This window comes from Coccinella septempunctata, chromosome 9 (assembly GCF_907165205.1).
Source record: "Coccinella septempunctata chromosome 9, icCocSept1.1, whole genome shotgun sequence".
Classification (NCBI taxonomy): Eukaryota; Metazoa; Arthropoda; class Insecta; order Coleoptera; family Coccinellidae; genus Coccinella; species Coccinella septempunctata.
This window is the reverse complement of record NC_058197.1, coordinates 18,013,508-18,032,933: the sequence shown is the minus strand read 5'-3', so window position 1 is coordinate 18,032,933 and position 19,426 is coordinate 18,013,508. Positions and strand designations below refer to the sequence as shown.

Here is a 19,426-nt window from a genome sequence, read left to right as displayed (position 1 = left end):
TCCACATTTATTAAGAATTCAGTTTGTTGAATAAATCAATCAATCAATCAGACATACCTTCAGACTGACCGGCGAAGAGGACCAAAACTGCGAAAAAAGGTGTTAACGCTTAACAAAATCCACTAGAATATGCTTACCAGTCATAATCACACAAAAGTATCCAAAGAAGCTGTTGAAATTCATATTTTTGGCTTAGTACTCGTCAACTTTCTGTCCCTTATTTATATCAAGATATCTACCCATTTTAGCCATCTATAAAATTTTATTGCTGTCTAAATACATCGATATTAGTCCAATAAATAAGAAAATTATGAATTTATTTCAACATAAATCATTAGAGAAACGATTGGTGATTACTTATCGTGAAGAATTTTGTAGAAATAAACGCAATTATTTTCTGTCACCCTGAAATTAACGTATTCATTATATTGATAGTAAAGTAATTGGTATAATTGGAGGTAATGTGGAATAAATAGAAGAAGGAGAATCGAAAAAGGCTGAGTTGGTATCATGAATTTGAACAGAAGCTTCGTCTTTTTTTCTCTGCTTTTTGCAGGTAAAAGAATAAGATATGAGTAGATATTATAATAATATTTTTACAGTAATATCAACGTTGAAGTTGATTGAAGTGTTGATGATAGTTTCATATAGTGACAGTATTTTTCTTTTACAGTAATGGTCATTTTTGCTGGAGTAGTTGAAGGTATGAGAGGAATTTTTAGAAATGAGTTATTATGTACTATAAGAAAATAATTTGGGAAATCTTAAAATTTCCAATATTCATTATTGATTTCGATAACTTCTTATGAATCTTCGAATATTTCGCGAGCGATCAAGATCTCGCTGGCAAGCACAAATTGACGGACTGAATAAATGTATTTTTTTTCAAATTCCCATATATTGAATGTTGTTATTTCAGGTCAGTTCAATCCAGGAGAGATCCTCTATGCTGCAAGCTTTGGACCACGTAGTAGAAACAAAACTTCAGCATAATAGAAACATTTCAGTCACCTACTTCGGATTTGAACAAGTTTTCCGTACATCTTTCGATGAAAATCACTTTGGTATAAGTAGGTACTTGATCACTGTGTAATGTAATCTTACAATTACATGAATAATATAAGTGAAGATGAATAAGATCTTTTATTTTGAGGTTATAGGCTTCCTTTGTTATTCACCAAAGTAAAAACTGTAAGATTTGGTCAGCATCTATTACGAGGATATATTGAAAAATTCTTAGCCTACTATAGAACACAATCCAATGTCAAAATATTTTATTACTCAACCCATTCTCCTCTGAATTGGATACGTTTATTACAGCGAACCTGAAACGTCTCTAGACCTTTAAAAAAAAAATGTTTCTTCTTGCTCTGCAAACCAGACCTCCACAGCTTTTATTACCCCCTCGTTGGAAAAAAAAATTACGATCTTTTAAACTTTTTTTCACTTGAGGAAACAGATGATAGTCAGATAGAGCCAAATCTGGTGAATAAGGGGGGTGTTCTAGTAATTCAAACCCTAAATTACGAATTTTTTACATGGCAACATGAGTTTTGTATGCAGGGGCGTTGTCCTGCAGAAACAAAACACCACATTCTCATTAATTTTTTCCCGTAGAGTAGTCAATAATGTCGAATATTGATATCCAGTTATTGTTCTACCCTTATTCAAAAAATCAATCATGATTACTCCATGGCAATCCCAAAAAACTGAAGCAAGAACTTTTCCAGCAGATTTTTGGACACGAAACTTCTTACGTCTTGGAGAACCAGAGTGTCGCCATTCCATCGATTGTTGTTCTGTGTCTGGATCGTAAAAATGTACCCAAGTCTCATCCATAGTAACAATTCGGTTTAAGAAGTCTACATCGTTTTCAAATCGAACACAGATCGAACGAGATGCTTCTACCCATACGGTTAATCATTTCACTGACCACTTCACAGAACTGGATCATCCTCATTCAGTTCCTGAACAAATCGTATCTTATAAAGATGGAACTTATGTTGTTTAAGGAGTTTAATGATTGTTATGCGTGAAACACCAGGTAAATCGGACAATTTCCTAGCACTAAAGGTCGGCTCCGTTGCTTCATGACATAAGGCAGCCACGTCCCTCACTTCGTCTCTTTCAAAAACATGGTCCATCTACTTTTTCGGGCAAAAATTAACAACCTAACTACCCAACACCTCTGAAATGTGTCGGATACGAAAAGTTCCGACCGATTAGTGCCGAAACAACGTCGTCGAGATGGCGCCACCGTCAGCCGGGCGTCCCGACGGGGACGTCGCGGCGAAACCACCTCCAAATCCCCCCGTAATGAAATTTCCATCGGGAACTTTTAATGCTCCCGGCGAGGCACTCGTGCGTAGTTAAAATTTATCTACATAATTCTCGGGCTGCCGGCCCCAAACTCTCCACGCCTAGTGGACCTCTTTTCCGCAGATATGGCGAGGTTCCGTTGTCTTGTTTTAATGTGATTATCGTGTTTTTCAGTTCGTCAGCAGTCAGTCGGCATATCTTCATTATGTCAGATTTGCCTCCGTCCAAAGGGAGGCTGTAGGGGTTGCTAAGAGGATCAGAGGGTCCAGAGGGAAAAATTGTGAAAATGCGAGAGAAGCTTTCTAACTGGGCGACTTGAAATTCCTGCCGAAATAAATGTGAAGGCTATGTTGAAGTGTAGAATCAAATTCATAGCCATTTAGTGAAGGAATGGGCCACAGATCATTCAAAAAAAGAAAGAATTTGTAAAAGAGACTCAAAATTGAATGGCCATCACGCTCTCCAGGCTTGACACCTTTTGATTTTCTCCTCTGGAGACACCCAAAGTCGGTTGAGTATGAGTAAGAATACACACAGAATGCTGATTTCTCCAAAACGTATTTTTGTTTGATTATCTTCATGTTTTATTGCAACTCTTGCCATAGTAGTTTATAGTTTGGTAGGGAGGTTACATTCCACTTCTACCATAAGTTGCATTGTACCCCCCATCAGAGCTGTTCCTACAACTGCTCCATCTACAGCTAGCCCTTCAGCTCCAGAGTTCCAATGAATGCCAGTATCTGAGAGGGCTTCAAGAAGGCTAAGTCCTCATTCCTCTCTTAATTTTCTCGTCCAAGGCATTCCTTGCTCAGGAGTTTTATCCTCTTCCCACAGAATCTGCAATCGTCGGTTTCTAATGGGCCCATTCTCAGCGTATGCCTCTTAAGGCTACAGTTTCCTGTGAGAAGGCGTAGCTTATTTCTACTGGGAGCCAAACTTCTTGGATCTTGCAGTTTCAAAATTCCGTAGGATCTTTTTGGTATGATCCATCCCAGGAAGATTCCTTTAGAGTGTCTCTCTTTTGGGTTCTGCCTTCTCCAGAAACTCCTCCTTATAAGGCTAAAATGTCTAATGAGGAGGCCAGTAGAGAAACACTTCTTGGATCTTACGGCTTCGAAATTCTGGAGGATTTTTTTGGTATGATCCATCCCTGAAAGATTCCTCAAGAGTGTCTCTCTTTTGGGTTCTGCTTTCTCCAGAAACTCCTCCTTATAAGGCGACAATGTTTTATGGAAAAGCCAGTGAGGAAATACTTCTTGGATCTTTAAATTCTGGGGAGTTTTTTGGTATGAACCATCCCTGAAAGATTCCTTGAAACTGTCTATCTTTTGGGTTCTGCCTTCTCCAGAAAGTCCTTCTTATAAGGCGACAATGTCTTATGAAGAAGCCAGTGAGGAAATACTTCTTGGATTTTGTGGTTTCAAAATTTTGGAGAATATTTTTGGAATGGACCATTCCTGAAAGATTCTCCTAGGGTGTTTATCATTTGATCTCTACCTTCTCCAGAAACTCCCACCAGAAGAAAGGCTTCGGGGCAGTTAGAGGGATTTGTACTTCCTTTCTGAAGAGTGTGCTAGCTTCTTGTTGCTTTTTATTCAAGGTGATAACCAAAGCTTTGTATTTTTGCGATAGCTGTACTTGAAAACATCCGATAATCTTTCCGACCAGGCCAGTGAAACAAACGAACAAGATGATAACTGTCGTCATTATATTCCTGAGAACCGTGAAGATTTAATACAGTGCACTTTTTCTTTTCTTAGTCTCGATTCTACAGCGAATTCATCTAGGAACTCCCATTAACAATTATGAATACGATTCTTGCTCCCCTAAATCCTTTTTAATATCCCAATGTTTCATCCAGCGAAGTGGCATCTGGGGAGCTTACTCCTCGAGAATCTGGCTGGATTGTTCATTAGGTACAATGGTTCGAGAGAAAGAATTGTAAGTATTTGCATAATCGCTCGGATTATGATATCATCCCCGCTACGAGATTCTTCACTGAATTAAAAAAAATCTCGAATGAGAACGGGACCGTATTTGAACGCTTTCAAGCGTTTCCTTTGACATTTTTCATAAGCCGACAGTTGAGAGACCTTCCACACTCCCATACTTGGAATTTGATGAAATCTTGTCGATTTTCCAAGGGTTGTATTTAAGCCATCTTGAATATTTCATAGAGACAATAGAGAAAAGTTAACTCGTCGTCATCAGCTGAACTCTCCAGTTAATACAGCTCCCCAGAGTGTAGGGGAGATGAAATTTATAAAATCTGACCCTAAGAAAACAACTGGTGAGGCCTTGAATCTGAGGAGTCAGTATAACAGCAGCTGGTGGATGCGAGGGTGGATGCCAATATATATTTTGATTTATACCACTTGGTTTCCAATAATATTTGGAGCATTCAAAGCGGACACATGGATGGCAAGGGCGGAAAGTAATATCAGGAGAACGCTTGAAGATGATATTGATATATGTTACTGGTTTATGCCCCATTTGACCGATATCGGACCCTGGCTTTTCTGTAGTAACAAATGTTACATATAGCTTCAACTTCTCAATTGTGTTCTGTACGTAGATTAACTGAAGGGAACTGAAAAACCCATGACTCAAAGTCCTCTTTCTGACTTCACATAATAAAATATCTCTTGTTCATCAAACCGAAGGGGCGTAAAAGAAAAATCTCCCTCGCCATTCTCCCCAAACGATCATCCCTGAGGTCTTATCGGAATTCTTCTCCTACCTCCGAAAAAAAAATTGTATACCGCACGCTGAGGTGTCCCCATCCGCCACAAAAACTCCCCATCAAATTACCACCGTGATAATGCCTCGCTTGGGGGAAACCCCAAGATTACGTCATTAATATTATACCGTGACAGGGGGGATTTCCATGAATTTGTTTGGCGATATTAAATTGAATCGTCGGAGATGTATCTGTCGCGTAGATGAGGTAGAAGAAATGGGCGAAGCGATTTCTGGCTTTAGATTGCGGGGAAATGAGGTTCTTTCTCTCAATTTTCCTCGCGTAATTGAACTTTTTCCGTGAATTTCTTCACTTCCCCCGGCTCGGAAGTGACTAAACCCCAAATTGATGGGTTGAAGTCTCGAGGAACTAGGGATCACTTATTTCATCAGGAAAATGCGTGGGCCATTCGGAAAATTCAACGCGAATTTAGCTAGATATATTTGTCTTTGTGGGGGAACATTACAGGGGTATAAATACAACTGGAAGAGTTGATTCATGGTTCATGGTGGAGTTGTCACATCATAGTGGAGTTGTCTCATCAAAGAAGAGTTGTAACATTATGGTAAAGTTGCTAAATCACAGAGAAATTGTCACTTCATAGTGGATTCGTCACACATCACAGTGGTCACCAGAAAGTGGGGTTGTCACTTCATAGTGGAGTTGTCACTTCATAATAGAGCTTTCACTACATAGTGGAGCTTTCACTTCATAGTGGAGTTGTCACATTATAGAGGGATTGTCACATCTTAGTGGAGTTATCACTTCATAGTGGAGTTGTCACTTCATAGTGGAGCTCTCACTTCATAGTGAAGCTCTTACTTCATAGTGGAGTTGTCACATTATAGTGAAATTGTCACATCATAGTGGAGTTATCACTTCAACATCGGGCTTTCACTTCATAGTGGAGTTGTCACTTCAAAGTGGAGTTATTACTTCAAAGTCGGGCTTTCACTTCATAGTGTAGTTGTCACTTCATAGTGGAGCTCTCACTTCATAGTAGAGCTCTCACTCCATAGTGAAGTTGTCACATTATAGTGGAGTTCTCACTTCATAGTGGAACTCTCACTTAATAGCGGAGTTGTCACTTCATAGTGGAGCTCTCACTTTATAGTGGAGTTGTCACATTATAGTGGAGTTGCTGCATCACTGTGGAATTGTCACATCACAGTGGAGCTCTCATATCATGGTGGTGTTGTCACGCCATAGTGGAGTTGTCTCATTATAGTGGGATTGTCACATCATAGTGGAGTTGTCTTATGATAGGAGAGTTGTAACATTATGGTGAAATTGCCACATTATGGTGGTATTGCTACAACACAGTGAAGTTATCACTTCATAGTGAAGTTGCTGCATCATAGTGGAATTGTCACATCACAGTGGAGTGTTATATCATGGTTGTGTTGTCACTTTACAGTAGAGTTTTCTCATGTAGTGGAGTTGCCACTTCATAGTGAAGTTATCCCATTGTGGTGGAGTTGTTACATTATTGTGGAGTTGTCACATCATAGTGGAGTTGCCACACCACTGTGTAATTCTCACATCACAGTAGAGTTGTCATTTCATAGTGGATTTGTCACTTCATAGTGGAGTTGTCATTTCATGGTGGAGTTGTCACTTCATAGTGGATTTGTTACTTAATAGTGAAGTTGTTACTTCATGCTGGAGCTGTCACTTCATAGTGGAATGATCTCATGAAGGAAATTTTGAAGAACCGAGACTATTTCAGTATTTTTAGTCATCTAGTATAAAATTTCATTAAACCTTCTTCAATACAATCTCCCTGTCCCTCATATCATCCAAATCGTCCGGAATGCCTCGCTTAATAAACTTTCCCCCTCAAGATATCGTCCCCTGATCCTGTGCCTCAGGCGCTGGAGCAATATCTCATTAAGTCGAAAATCCTTCGGATATCAATCACACATAGAAATCGGCAAAAAACTTCATTAAATCAAGCCGGTCGATCGTGAAAACAAAGGAGCATCGATGGATGTCACGCTTCATTACTGAGATCCACCCCTGCGTGGGGGGGAAACGGCTGAAAATCTGAATTTTATCGGGACACATAATGGGCGTACAGGGCGGGAATAACAGAAATTATTTCACGAGACTTCGTTAGGACAAGTTGATCTTAGATTTCGAAGAAGCAAACCTGAGTTCGACCCTGTGCTATAGAGTAGTGCCGCTTAGTTACACTATATTGAATCGCCAAAGCGGAAATTCGTAATCTTGCCGAGAATTTTCAACGTAATATACATGTAAAGCAGTTCACTCACAACGCTACATAAAATTTGAGATATTCCTAGAGCTTATTATGTTTCCACTTAAATTTCTATCATAGTATCTCGAAATTGGTCGTATATGCGAGTATAGTAACTTTTCCCACTTACAGGGTCGAACGGAGTGAAATTTGAACCAGAAAAATTCTACCTTTACAAATAGGCGCTATCTGGTTGCATCAGAACACATTCGACTTATCCTTATCATTTAGTTGAACACATATATGAGTCAGAACTCAAATTCTTTCCTGACTGAAATGTCCTAATTTTCCGATTCGTTCAGCCACTACGAACGTTCTTCCCGAGTCGGTTCACGTTTCACTGGAAAAGCTGTCCCAGTTTTTCACAGCACGCCTAGCTGGTGTCACAGTCATGCTTTATGGCTGAGACAAACCCCAAATGCACAGTCACGAGAAAATTACCTGCTGTTGCAATGTTACCGTGGGGATGTCTCGGCAGATTGGTATGTTAATATTGCAACTCGAAGATGGCATTTTGATGACGAGACAAGGAATGCCATCTGATTCTGGCGAAATAAATGGTGCACTTATTGAAGGCGCACGTTTTATATCTACAGGCTGGTATTGTTTGCAATCAGGTAAGATTGATTTTGCTGCCTTTAGTATACTATTTCATGGTTTGGTTCGCATTATCTGAATGAAGAAACTATCCATTATCTAAGAAGGTCGCTAAGTCGTTGTATTTTTCAAAAATACGTGCTTTGATGGAAAATAAACAATTCCTGCTTGTTCCTCGGGTATCTTTGAAAGGGAAACTCCCCCTGGATTTTCACACCAGCAGAGATTATTACTAATAGTAGAGGTGGAAACTGGCAAGGTAGGAAAAAGGAAAAGGCAATACACTCTAGAGTGAGCTCTGCTCCCCCTGGGTTTTCACACCAGCTCAGATGGGCATAATAGACCTCACAGCGCAGTGAAACCCTCCACAAATCTAGAATCCACAGGATGAAAGAGTGTATTTTGCAGATTCAAACTTCTCCTGCTCTTTTTATTACTTGACAAAATGTTGGGAGAGAAAACGTATAAAAAAAACCCCACCTATGGAAAAAAGCTGATCATTCAAACATAGTCGGTCATGTCACAGTACGAAAGCCAGTAAGCCGACCTGTAAATATTCCCATTTCGCTTTTTCTCCGAACGTGTCCCTCGTCAATGCGAAAATATTCCCTGATCTGTCCATCCGAACGTGATCTACAAACTGCGTGTGAATCCCGACCACTTCAAAAGGTAAACAAACATGGCAGCAATCAGCCGCCAAATTTACTCTGTCCAAATCGGGATACTCTCCGTTCGGAGAATGCAAAACCTACGTTTTACGCGTTTCGCGAGCCATCGAAAATCGCTCGATAAGCGAATATTGAAACAAGGACATCAATACGGGCGACATTGTCGGAATCGAAAAGCGATACAGACGGGACGAATCATTATTCATTCTTTGAAGTCGGATATCAAACGGTTTCCTCGATTACCGACATGCGGAGGGCTATTAGGGAAACCCAGGGACGGCCTCGAAAAAACCAAGGTCCTGGTCACGGCGCCAATTCGTGCTCATACGAAACAACTGATTTAATTTCAATTCTAACCGAAATAATTCAGGATTATTAGGCATCCAGAGGAATATATGAATATTCCGAATGTTCAACGCGCATAGAAAACCCTTACAGACCACCACAAAGAGCACGATGCCCTCTCAAACTCGATTCGTAATTCAACATACTGCTCCCTGCCAGCGACGAACTTTTATCACCTGAAAAACAACGCAGTCCTAGGGAAACTCGGAGAGAACCCCGCAGGGAGGGGGTAGATTTAAGCCCCGAACATAAATTTGTGCTACGTCGAACGATTTACGGTCCGAAAGTTTGGTGGTTCAACATTCGTTCTATGGTGGCTGCTTTCGATTCCGGTTATTCCATTTTTCACCGAAGCCTGTTTGGTTTTCGAACAGTAGATAGTAGGATACTAGGAAATCCTCGTTGTTTTTCGAGGTTAGAAATCGAAGAATGTCTTAATGAATGCTCATATCATCCTGGAGGATTTTAATCACATCCCAATTGCCAACTCCTTGAACTAACTATCCAATATTCATCATCTTGTACAGTAAATCCATCTGCGAATAACTGTCTAGTTAACTATTCATTTGCTAATTCAAAACGCTGCCAAAACTTGATATATATAGGTGCATCGTTATCTGGTAATTCCTACGTCTTCAAGATTGCTTCATTCGCTTCGCTCCCTCGAAGCGTAGGTTAATGCACAGTTAATAGGGAGTATATGGACTAATGAATGTCGAACACATAGTCACTGAATGCAATCCTGTGTTGCCGGAAATACCGCAGTTGTTACTTTCAAGTTGAATTCGAACCTCTGAGGGAATATGAGAGAGTTTGACTGTTATCTATATGGGATCATAATTGGTATGGTTAGGGTGTGGAGATCTTGGGAGTCGTCACTCCTAAGACGATCTGGATCTGTGAAAATCCTCATCAGAGCTCATATTCCTCACTCCACGTTGAAGATTTGAGAGAAACGATTAAGCTGATCAGAATTGAGCCTCAGTAATGATGTATGGTTAGGCACGAAGAATCTATAGCTCTTGGAGGCTATGGTCTCAATTGTGAGACCTCATTTGGCTTAGGTTTGGTGCAAAGATTTCCTACGAGATCATAAACATGAAGATTCCTTTCACGACAAGTGATCACCATTAATTGAAATCCCACCTCATCATGTTGAAAGGACACCGCAAGCTGGCAATGACTCACCTAATTCGTTTTAAAACCAACAGAAGGCAATTAAAATAGACGGACACTGCTAGAAGTGCACCATCACGCCTTTAACCATTCAGGTCTGGGAGCGCTGCTAACTTAATGAAATATAACGGAGGTTTCCAACGTTTCTCTCGCCATAACCGAGATGAAATATTTTCGGGAGATGGTCCTGTGCATAAATTACGTAGAAGGTGTGAAAACTTCGTATCTGCTTTCAGAGTGGTGTTATGTCGAGGAACGAAAGGAAAATCGAGGAAGTAGAGTGGGATTTACCTCGAAGCGAACTAACGAGAATTTACATGTTCGTCAGTGCGAATAAAGGGATGGTTTGGTGTGCAGTTCGGTATCAGCCAATTAGCCGTCTCGCTGTGAACACGTGGAATATCTCGTTGGTTTATTTGGGGAACGGAAGGATGGGTTTAACTCATGCAGGATGGTTTATGAGATTCTGTTGGATGTTGGAGAGTGGCGATGAATCAAATACCTTTTAAAGACTTCATGACTTCAAGATCTGAGCCTGATGATGAGTTGATATGATCATCTGGAAATGAACCAGAAAGAAGAAATGTAACATAGTGATAGTCAATCAAAGCAGAAAGCTCTCATGTTCCATTAAGTCTACGTCCCTGGTCACTCAGAAATCAGAGAATGAACAGGCCAAAACACTTGCCAGGAAAGGAGGACAAACTCCGTTCATTAGCCAAGAACCTTTCTATGGTATGTATAGGAAAATATACCTACAAGAAGAAGGAGAAGGAAAAAATCCAAATGAGAATCACTCAAGAGGAATCTTCGTATTCTGGAACACTCTAAAAAGTTCCTTGGGAACTTTAACTCTGCAGATCTATGAAGTATCTTAAAAAGAATATGCTACACCTCCTTTTGGATCGTTCACACAAGAATTGTAGCCTCGGGAAGCTACTAGAAACTTGCAGGATTGAGAAGTAACTTCCTTGAAGATACTGGTGTTCATAGGAACTCTTGAATTGAAGATCTACATCCCCATTCTCTGGATATTCTCTAAATATCTTGTCTTTTGGAGCACAACCTTCAGAAGGACAGCTCAGATACCTGCTTGATCAGTAACATCCAGTTTTTCTTTCCTTTCAATAGACTTCGCAGGTCTTCAGCTTCTGAGGAAGAGTTGGCAATGAAGCTATTTCCATTTTTTAAAAACCCACCTAGTACTGGCTCGTTTCTGTTCTTCGTATTATCCGACTGGAAAATAATCAGATCGTCCCAAACGCCCGAGGTCATTTATCTCCAAGAAATTCTCCCCAGTCGAACATAGATAGCGTAAATCTGATTTATAGCGAGCTTACTGGTCAGGTCAGTGACGCTTCTATCACAAGAGGACCGGCATTTTTCCGTTCTTCTCTCTGTAATGTTCCTGCATTCAAATACGTATCTGCCGTATCTAGGAAGGAGCCAGATAGAAGGATATTTATCACCTCTGAATGTGAAAACTTCCGATGCTATATTTCTGCTGAATTATATGCGATTTGTTTCATTGTACAGATGGCAGATAGAAGACTAAAGGGATGATGTGTCAATGAGAGATCTCTTTGAGTCAAATCACTGACAGCTGACATAACGACAACATTAGGCTGCATACATAAAGGGTAGGTACCAGGATTTTCTGGCGTTGGACCTTAAGATCTATTGTGGCTTCCATCAGAGCTGTTTTCACCAAAGCTCGCCATCCAGTTGTAGAGTTCTGGGACCAGGTAAAAAGAGTTCCCTTCTCTGGCCCACAGAATCTGCACTCGTCAGTTTCTGATAAGCACATTCTCATCATATGCTTCCTAAGGCAACAATGTTGCTGTGTTAAAATGCCAAGGAACTTCTTGTTAGATTCCTTCAGAGGCCCCTTTATGTTTCTCCTCCTCTTGAAAGTCTTTCTTGTTGGTACAATTTTACTGAAGAAGTTATTGAAATATCATAGGTGATAGATAGCAGAGCAAGTGGAAGGTGGCTAGGTATGGGTGCATCATTGGTGGTCACCTTTTACAGGGTCATCATTGGACCATCCTCTCTGCTTGCATGGAACTTCAAAACTAACAATCTCCAGCAACTCTCAATTCGATCCTGACAAATTCCAGGTTTGAACCGTCCAGATACCCCCTGAAGAAACGCCTTCGACTCCGAATACTCCAGAACTCAAATTGCTGCTACAATAAGTTGCCGTAGAGTAAGAAAAATTTCCATGACAAACTTTTCCGACAACGCAAAAATCACGTACCCATCTAAATTCGAGAAGTAAATAACCACGTCGCCGAACAAATTTCGAACATTATAATAAAACCTTTCACCTCGGCGCCTGAATTCTAACCTAACAATCCAGGGCCGTGGTAATCAAATACAGCAACTGGCGGGAGAAAATCGAATTTCTGGTTTTTATTGTGACCCGCGGAGAAACAGACGAGATATCGGAATAAGACGATTGTGGAAGAGAAGAATATTGAGCTCAGGTCGTTTGGTTATCGAACATCACTATAGTATATCAACAAAAAACTTTTCAAATCATGTTGTCTGTCAAATTGACACGTTTTCAAGGGTTTTATGCAGAACAACGATATGGAGGTTCAATTTAGTTATAAGAAACAAGACTGACATACGCGTTTCGGTCTCGTTAGACGTCATCAGGGTAAGATGGTTTTTCCTTGCACTTATGGACGAATTGTGAAATTGTCAGTGTATTTCTTGGTCGATTTGGCCCTCTGGAAAGTGGAACGACGAAACAGAATGCAATTTCCGGACGTCGAAGGACCAGAAATCATCGCGGCGCGAAAATCGGTCAGAGGAAAAAGCACCATACGGCCATATTTTCCCCGACACTAATTCCGGTCCAACTAATGATAACGGGCGTAAAATACCGGCTTTTTTACGCTTTTTCTCCCCGTTCCGAATCTTCGGATACAGTCGCCCTCCCTCCCTCCCTCGCCTCCCGTACCCCCCCATTGTTCGTCGGATTCTTTTATGTCGTTAATGCGACTAAAGCGTCGCGAGCTTTTTCGGCCTCTTTTGTAACTTAGCGACGACTCGTCGAAATGAAAGGATGGTAGATGCCAAGTAACGAATTGTTGGGACGTTAACGTAATGAGTCCTGACAAAAAGTTACCGAAAATGGGGTTGCGAGGGCGGTTGGGGGGTAGGTCAAGACCTAATTAAGGGTGATACAGCTCATTAGGCTGAGAGGATGTTGGTATTAGGCCTTTGAAGCATCGGGATGTTTCCTTTTCATTCAAGATCAACGTCCCCATACGCGAATTGGGTTGATTATGTATTTTTTTTCCTTCTTGCTTCATGATTTCTTTCTATTGGAGAATTTAATTGGGATTTAGACTACCAGAATTTCCATTTAAATGATCCTGTGAAGCTTCTATTCAAATTTCAATTGAACAATAGAAGTTGAAATGATTTTTTTCAATTTTCTTTGGTTATGCAGTGTTGTCTTTGGTTATGCAGTAATTCAACAAATCTAAACCATTCAATATCTCTGTACTACTGTTCAGAGGATCTACAGATATCGCTGGACACCTATAAACATATATACGAAGCTCAAAGCCTTAGATTCAATATTGACAAAACCAAAATTCTGGTAAGTCCGCCAGAAAGCCTTCAAACAGATATCAGCCTGGAGGATGAAACTCTAAAACAGGTCGAGCAGTTCAAATACTTGGAAAGTTTGATAAATACTTGGGCTAACCTGAACCAGGAAATACACAACCGTATCAATTCGGCATCACGGGCATTCAGAAAGCTAAAGGACAGAGTGTTTCAAAATCACGACCTCAATCTGAAGACCAAGACAGCTGTTTTCAAAGCAGTGGTCCTCCCAATGCTTCTTTACAGAAGCGAAAGCTGGACGCCCTACAGGCGACATATCAAACAGCTTGAACCATAGACCTAATAAAATATGGACAGGCCCTGAGAGAGAGAGGTCACGAGTAGTACGTTAGAAAGAGATGGACATATGGTAGAAAATGTCAAAATCATATGTTTATTGTTTACTGTTCAGTGTTCAGCTACTGTGTTTTCAATCGATATTTCATTCTCGTCACAAACAATTTAGCAGAAATCTAGGTTTTTAGAATCGACTGCTACATGCTAATAAAGCGAAAGTGATTTATTTTTGGAAATAATAGACCAATAAAGGAGTTTCTTTGTTATTTCATGTATGTACATATAGGACATGATTTACAAAGATTTACAAGGAATATACCTAGTCTACTTTCTATATTTCATAAGGCCACAGCAAGAATTTGTAGAGGTGACTTGAATTTCGAGATAGTAGATATATTATTGAATATTATAAGGAATGTTGTTCTAAACGAAGTAGTTACATATGTACCATCACATTCTATTTCAAGGCATGTCCGAAGAAAATACTTAACTCTAATCTGGATTCAATATTAGGAAGAGAAAAGATGTAAATCATTCAGTAAGCCCTGTGACATCGGCAAACTAAAAACTCAATATTTTCTGTTGATCAGTGTCACAGAAATCTAACACTGGAAAGCCACACGATAAAGAAACAGGAGCAGTAAAATACTACTGCCAGGAGTGCCAGAGAAGAGCAACTAAACCACCTGATGGAGAACCTTTCAAAATAATTGAAAAAAAAATTGTGAATGATTAATCATCATATAAATATTTCCCCGGCAGTAAATTTCATATTATTTGTGAAAGTATCAATAAACATACTCAAAAGTATTGCCCTTTTCTCTATACCACACATATTCTTGCTCAAGGAAGGTGAAATGTTTAAAAAATTCACTTTAACGATTAATTTTTCTCTGTGCAGCCAGAACGCAAAGCAGGGGTCCTTTTATCTTCCCAAATCACGAGTAATTTCAGTGTATATAAAATCAGACTCTGGCGAATGAGATAATAGTGTTGTTTTACACAACTCTCAAGTTTTTTACATTAATTAAAATCAAAAAAAAAATTTTCAGGTAGTATTTTTTTTATACGGAATCTATTATTTTATCAACACTTCGAAGTTTCAAGTACGAGAAAAATATAGTTGATTTGATAACATTTTCGAAGTTGATTTCAGTCAGAGGCAACCTCTGTTGTTGTCTTCTCTTTCAGTACAAAAATTGCTTCAAATTAATACAAAGTCTATAAATCTACCGACAACCACCCAAAAATGCAACATGGAGGTTCAGCGGGCTGGTAGAATTCCCGAGTTTACTCGATAACTTGGTTGAAGCGGCAACGTTGATTTATTCTCTACCAGCTACCAGCTTGACGTTTACTACCAGGGACTACTGTTATCTCTCTTTTCTACCACCCCCCTCTCTCTCCTTGGTATTCCTCGATGCGGTGAACGGGAAAACCACGTGAAGGCCTGTCCATGTATTATTAGGTCTATGGCTTGAACAGACGCAGCAACGTCATCTAAGGCAAATAATGCACATCAGATGGTTCCACAAAGTTTCAAATGCAGAAGTCTTGCAGCGCGCGAGTTGTATAACAATTGAGACTCGAGTAAAGAGGGCCCGACTCAGATGGAGCGGCCACATTCTGAGGATGCAAGACACAAGACTGCCCAAAATAGCTCTGTATGGCGAATTCACAGAGGAAGCTCGGAAACCAGGAGGTCAGTATAGGAGGTTCAAGGATATACTGCATCAATCCCTAAAATCAGTAAGTGCCAATCATAACTGGGAACAACTAGCGTTAGACAGGTCACATTTGAGGTCTTTGGTCCACAGTTACAATGGAGACTCTAGAATAATACAGCGGGGGCCAAATCTGGTTGGTGACTATCCATGCCCGGAGTGTGGAAGGATCTGTAGGTCACGGTTGGGTCTCTTCAGTCACAGGAGGGCACAGAGTCGCAAGTAGCCCTAAGAAATTTTAAGTTCTATCGCACCGATAGTTTTGTTTTCGTTTCTTTTTGTAGATTTATTCTCGGTAACTGGATACAGCAATGATGATGATGACCCTATTTCACCCCATTTTCATGACGATTGTTGGAGGGTTCACTGAAGAGACTTCGTGACTGCTGACTTGGAGTTATTTGAAGTTAGGAAGAAAAAAGCAAGAAAGGCTACAGTGGAAATGGAAAGAATAACAGACGATAGACACAACATTTCGAAATATATAGAAATGACAAAGGGTTTTTTAATGGGACGTATCAGGTGAAGATATCAGACACTGAAACTTGTATGGCCAGGTGATCCACCTTGAAGGAAGATTCACCTTCTCTGGCTGATCTGCCTCGGAAGTGCCTCGGGTCTGAGGCGCTTTTATATTGAATTAAAGAATGAGGTTTCAACCGTGGATTGAAAATAATGAACCAGAGTCTGACTTTTTCAAGAACGTTCTAGATTATTCAGGGTACAACCACATCGATCGACTTTCCCAAGTCGGTATTCTTCTCTGGGAAACACATCGATCATAAGGCGAGAGTAACGATATAGATAGACTCCAAAGCGGCCGTTCTTCCTAGGAAATTCCTTTCTTGGCTTTACGAAACCGGCGAAAACGACTGCTCAGGTTGTAACCCGGGAAATAAATTCCCTGGAAATTGAGCGATTTATCACTTACGGAGCGTGGAAGTTGAACGTTCCGATTCCAACGCCATACCAGACCAGGCTGGAATACAGGGCGTCCGGATTTAACGTTTTTATAATCCACTAGCTGCGCCCGAAGAATCTTCTTTACTTCGATCGCTGTTTTCAAGATGGCGACCAAACGACGCGAAGTTGAGAAGTGAAATGTGGTCTGAAGCCGTCTCTGGAGATTTCTCTTGCCTAGAGTCAAAATCCTGTGGAAATTGGTTGGACCCGCTGCGGTTTCATTTCTTGCCTAAATTTGTATTTCTTCAGCCTGCCATATCTCGCGAGATATTCGTCAAGAAACTATGTTAGAAGAGGAGACCATTCGATTCTACATTATTCGATGGAGATGTTCAAAAATCCACATCCTTCTCCCAAACCGACCCCCAGCGGAAAGAACAAAAGCATAACGACGAAACCGGCGTATCCACGCCGCCCTTGACCGGAACGCGAAGCTCACAACATACAATAAACCGACAACGAGAAAATGGAAAAACTACCTCCCGAAAATAATAAATTCCCAGGTATATCTTCACCGACTTTTCCTCTCCATCCCGGAAAACTGGATTTTCCGAGTACGAAATCGGCAGATTGAAATGATAATTCACCATTTCCTCCTCCGTCGACCAAGAAATTTCGACGGGGAAATGGATGCGGCAAAGTTTTAATTGATGTTTACGTTCTCTACGCGGAGGTGCTCTTTGATGTCCCTCATCTCCGGTCGGCCGGTTCCCTTTGATGTCCTTGCGCTAGTTTTTCATCGGGGGTTACTAGGTAACAGGATATCGTTATCCTTGTGTCCATTTAGAAATGATTGATTTGGCGATCCATCGCTTGCTAGCCGAATGAATATTGGAGGAAGTTTCAATGAGGGAAACAGATTTAAACACTCGATAGAGTATGTTGGTTGATTTATCAGCCAATGAACTCCAACCAAGAGATGGGTATAACATTAAAAAGCATATTCTCGCAAGGGATGTGGCCAGTTCAAATCGATCAAGATTTGAGACGTCCATACGTCATACAAGCGCTGAAACTACAAACAGAATTAAGCCCTCTATGCAACACGCATCGACATCGAATTAACAAGAAATCAAAACCGAGTCCTTGGATCTGCTTGGACAAATCAACATACGCCCAGGACGAGCGGAGCAAGCACAAACATGCGCGACAGGAATCAACCGGTTTATAGACGAGCGGGAAACGCAAACGCCAATTATAACTTGACAGACTGTTGAACCTATCTATCTATCCCATAAACTCAGATACGTGGAAAAAACGTTGGATTTTTCAAGTAACGTCGCTACGGTACATCCTAACGTTTATTTTAGGTTTCTTACAAGTATCAACAGTTCCTTTTGTAACCAAAAACGCAACGGAAATATAACGTTGCGATTTCGTTCCTTCTGTAATACCACCAGAATTAAACGTAAAATTTTCGAATTTAGTCAACGTTGACGTTATCGGTTGGATCTACGATGATTATTCGTATATTTGAATAGATGTTGCTACCAATTTTCAACGTTAACGAATCCCGTCAAGCTCAAAGAAGGCGTGAAAATAAGAAATGAAACGTTTATTTAACGTTTTTTACATCTCAATGGATAAACGTTGAGGACACGTATAATATTGGTTGCTAAAGTAACGGGCTGTTGAATGGTTTCATATACAAAGTTGTTAAATGTTTCTTATTGAATGTACGTAGAGAACATACGATAAGGAAACCTTTCAAATGGGTGGTTAGAGTTGATGTAACGTTTCTTTCTTCTAATTGACTATACATTGCACAAGAACGTTAAGAAAACGTTACTTATTCGTATTTTTAGTAACTGATTGTTGAAGGGTTGATTCCTAACCTCATATAAACGTATGGAGAGAGAGAGGACATCTGAGATCTCCTCTCTCAGCGAATTGTGACCAGTCTGTGGCAGTTGAAGCATCTTATGGCACTGTTTGATTGAAGCTGGCTATATGTGGAGAAGCCAGTGTTCTCCACAACCTCCCCCAACACACGCTGCGACCATAAACCACCCAGAACCCCTTCCTCCTTCAAATCAATTGTATCTCCGCACTGCTACATCCCCGAATGTAAATTCCTCCATTCGTCCCGCCAGAGCTATCCAGGAGCCGAAATAGTAATAAGAATTGTTTACTATGCCATAAATTACCTCCAGAATTTCCATGGGGCTTCCGACAGCGGTCCCCAAGGTGCGGACTGGATATTGGAAGGCGGGATCGAGACTGGTCTGGCTCCGTCGCATAAATCATAAGAAACTGCCCCCGATTTCGCATTCTTTATTGCGCTGATTTCAGGTACGAATGCTTGGGTTTCGGACGAAGGGAGAGATTCTAAGGTACAGGCTGTCCGAACTGAATTAGCCCACCTTAGATGATCTTTTATCACAAGAACGTCGAAGATTATCATGAGAGTCTTCGATCATAATTTCCTAATGATACTGTAACGGGAATTCACTGTTCTCTCGGCTATTCAGAACATTAACTGCCCCCGAGCCCACCGTGCGTATCTTTTATATCGATACGCCCCGGTTCGACAGAACTTCAGACTAGTCGGGAGCTTTCGTGATATTCGCGATGGTTTCGAGCGGCGTCAGAGGCGTATTCAGGAGATTCGGACGTTGCATTGCAATACTCAGAAGGAGACTGTCAATATGGTCGATTTTCTTCGAAAGCCAGTGATTCCGGAGCCAACGACGGCAGTTAAGGGAAAACT

At 40.7% G+C, this 19,426-nt stretch overlaps 1 protein-coding gene and 2 long non-coding RNA genes across 5 annotated transcripts in view; 2 read left to right on the top strand and 1 right to left on the bottom strand.

Annotated features, from left to right (window-relative positions):
• Positions 1-19,426, bottom strand: part of LOC123320360 (TWiK family of potassium channels protein 7-like) — a 183,588-nt gene that overhangs the window by 42,562 nt on the left and 121,600 nt on the right. The gene's annotated exons all lie outside the window — the stretch shown is intronic.
• Positions 429-1,134, top strand: LOC123320362. The gene is made up of 3 exons (XR_006538750.1): positions 429-556; positions 674-703; positions 920-1,134. It is a non-coding gene; the product is annotated as an uncharacterized LOC123320362 (long non-coding RNA).
• On the top strand, positions 14,152-14,839 carry LOC123320364. Its single transcript, XR_006538752.1, has 2 exons — positions 14,152-14,396; positions 14,497-14,839. It is a non-coding gene; the product is annotated as an uncharacterized LOC123320364 (long non-coding RNA).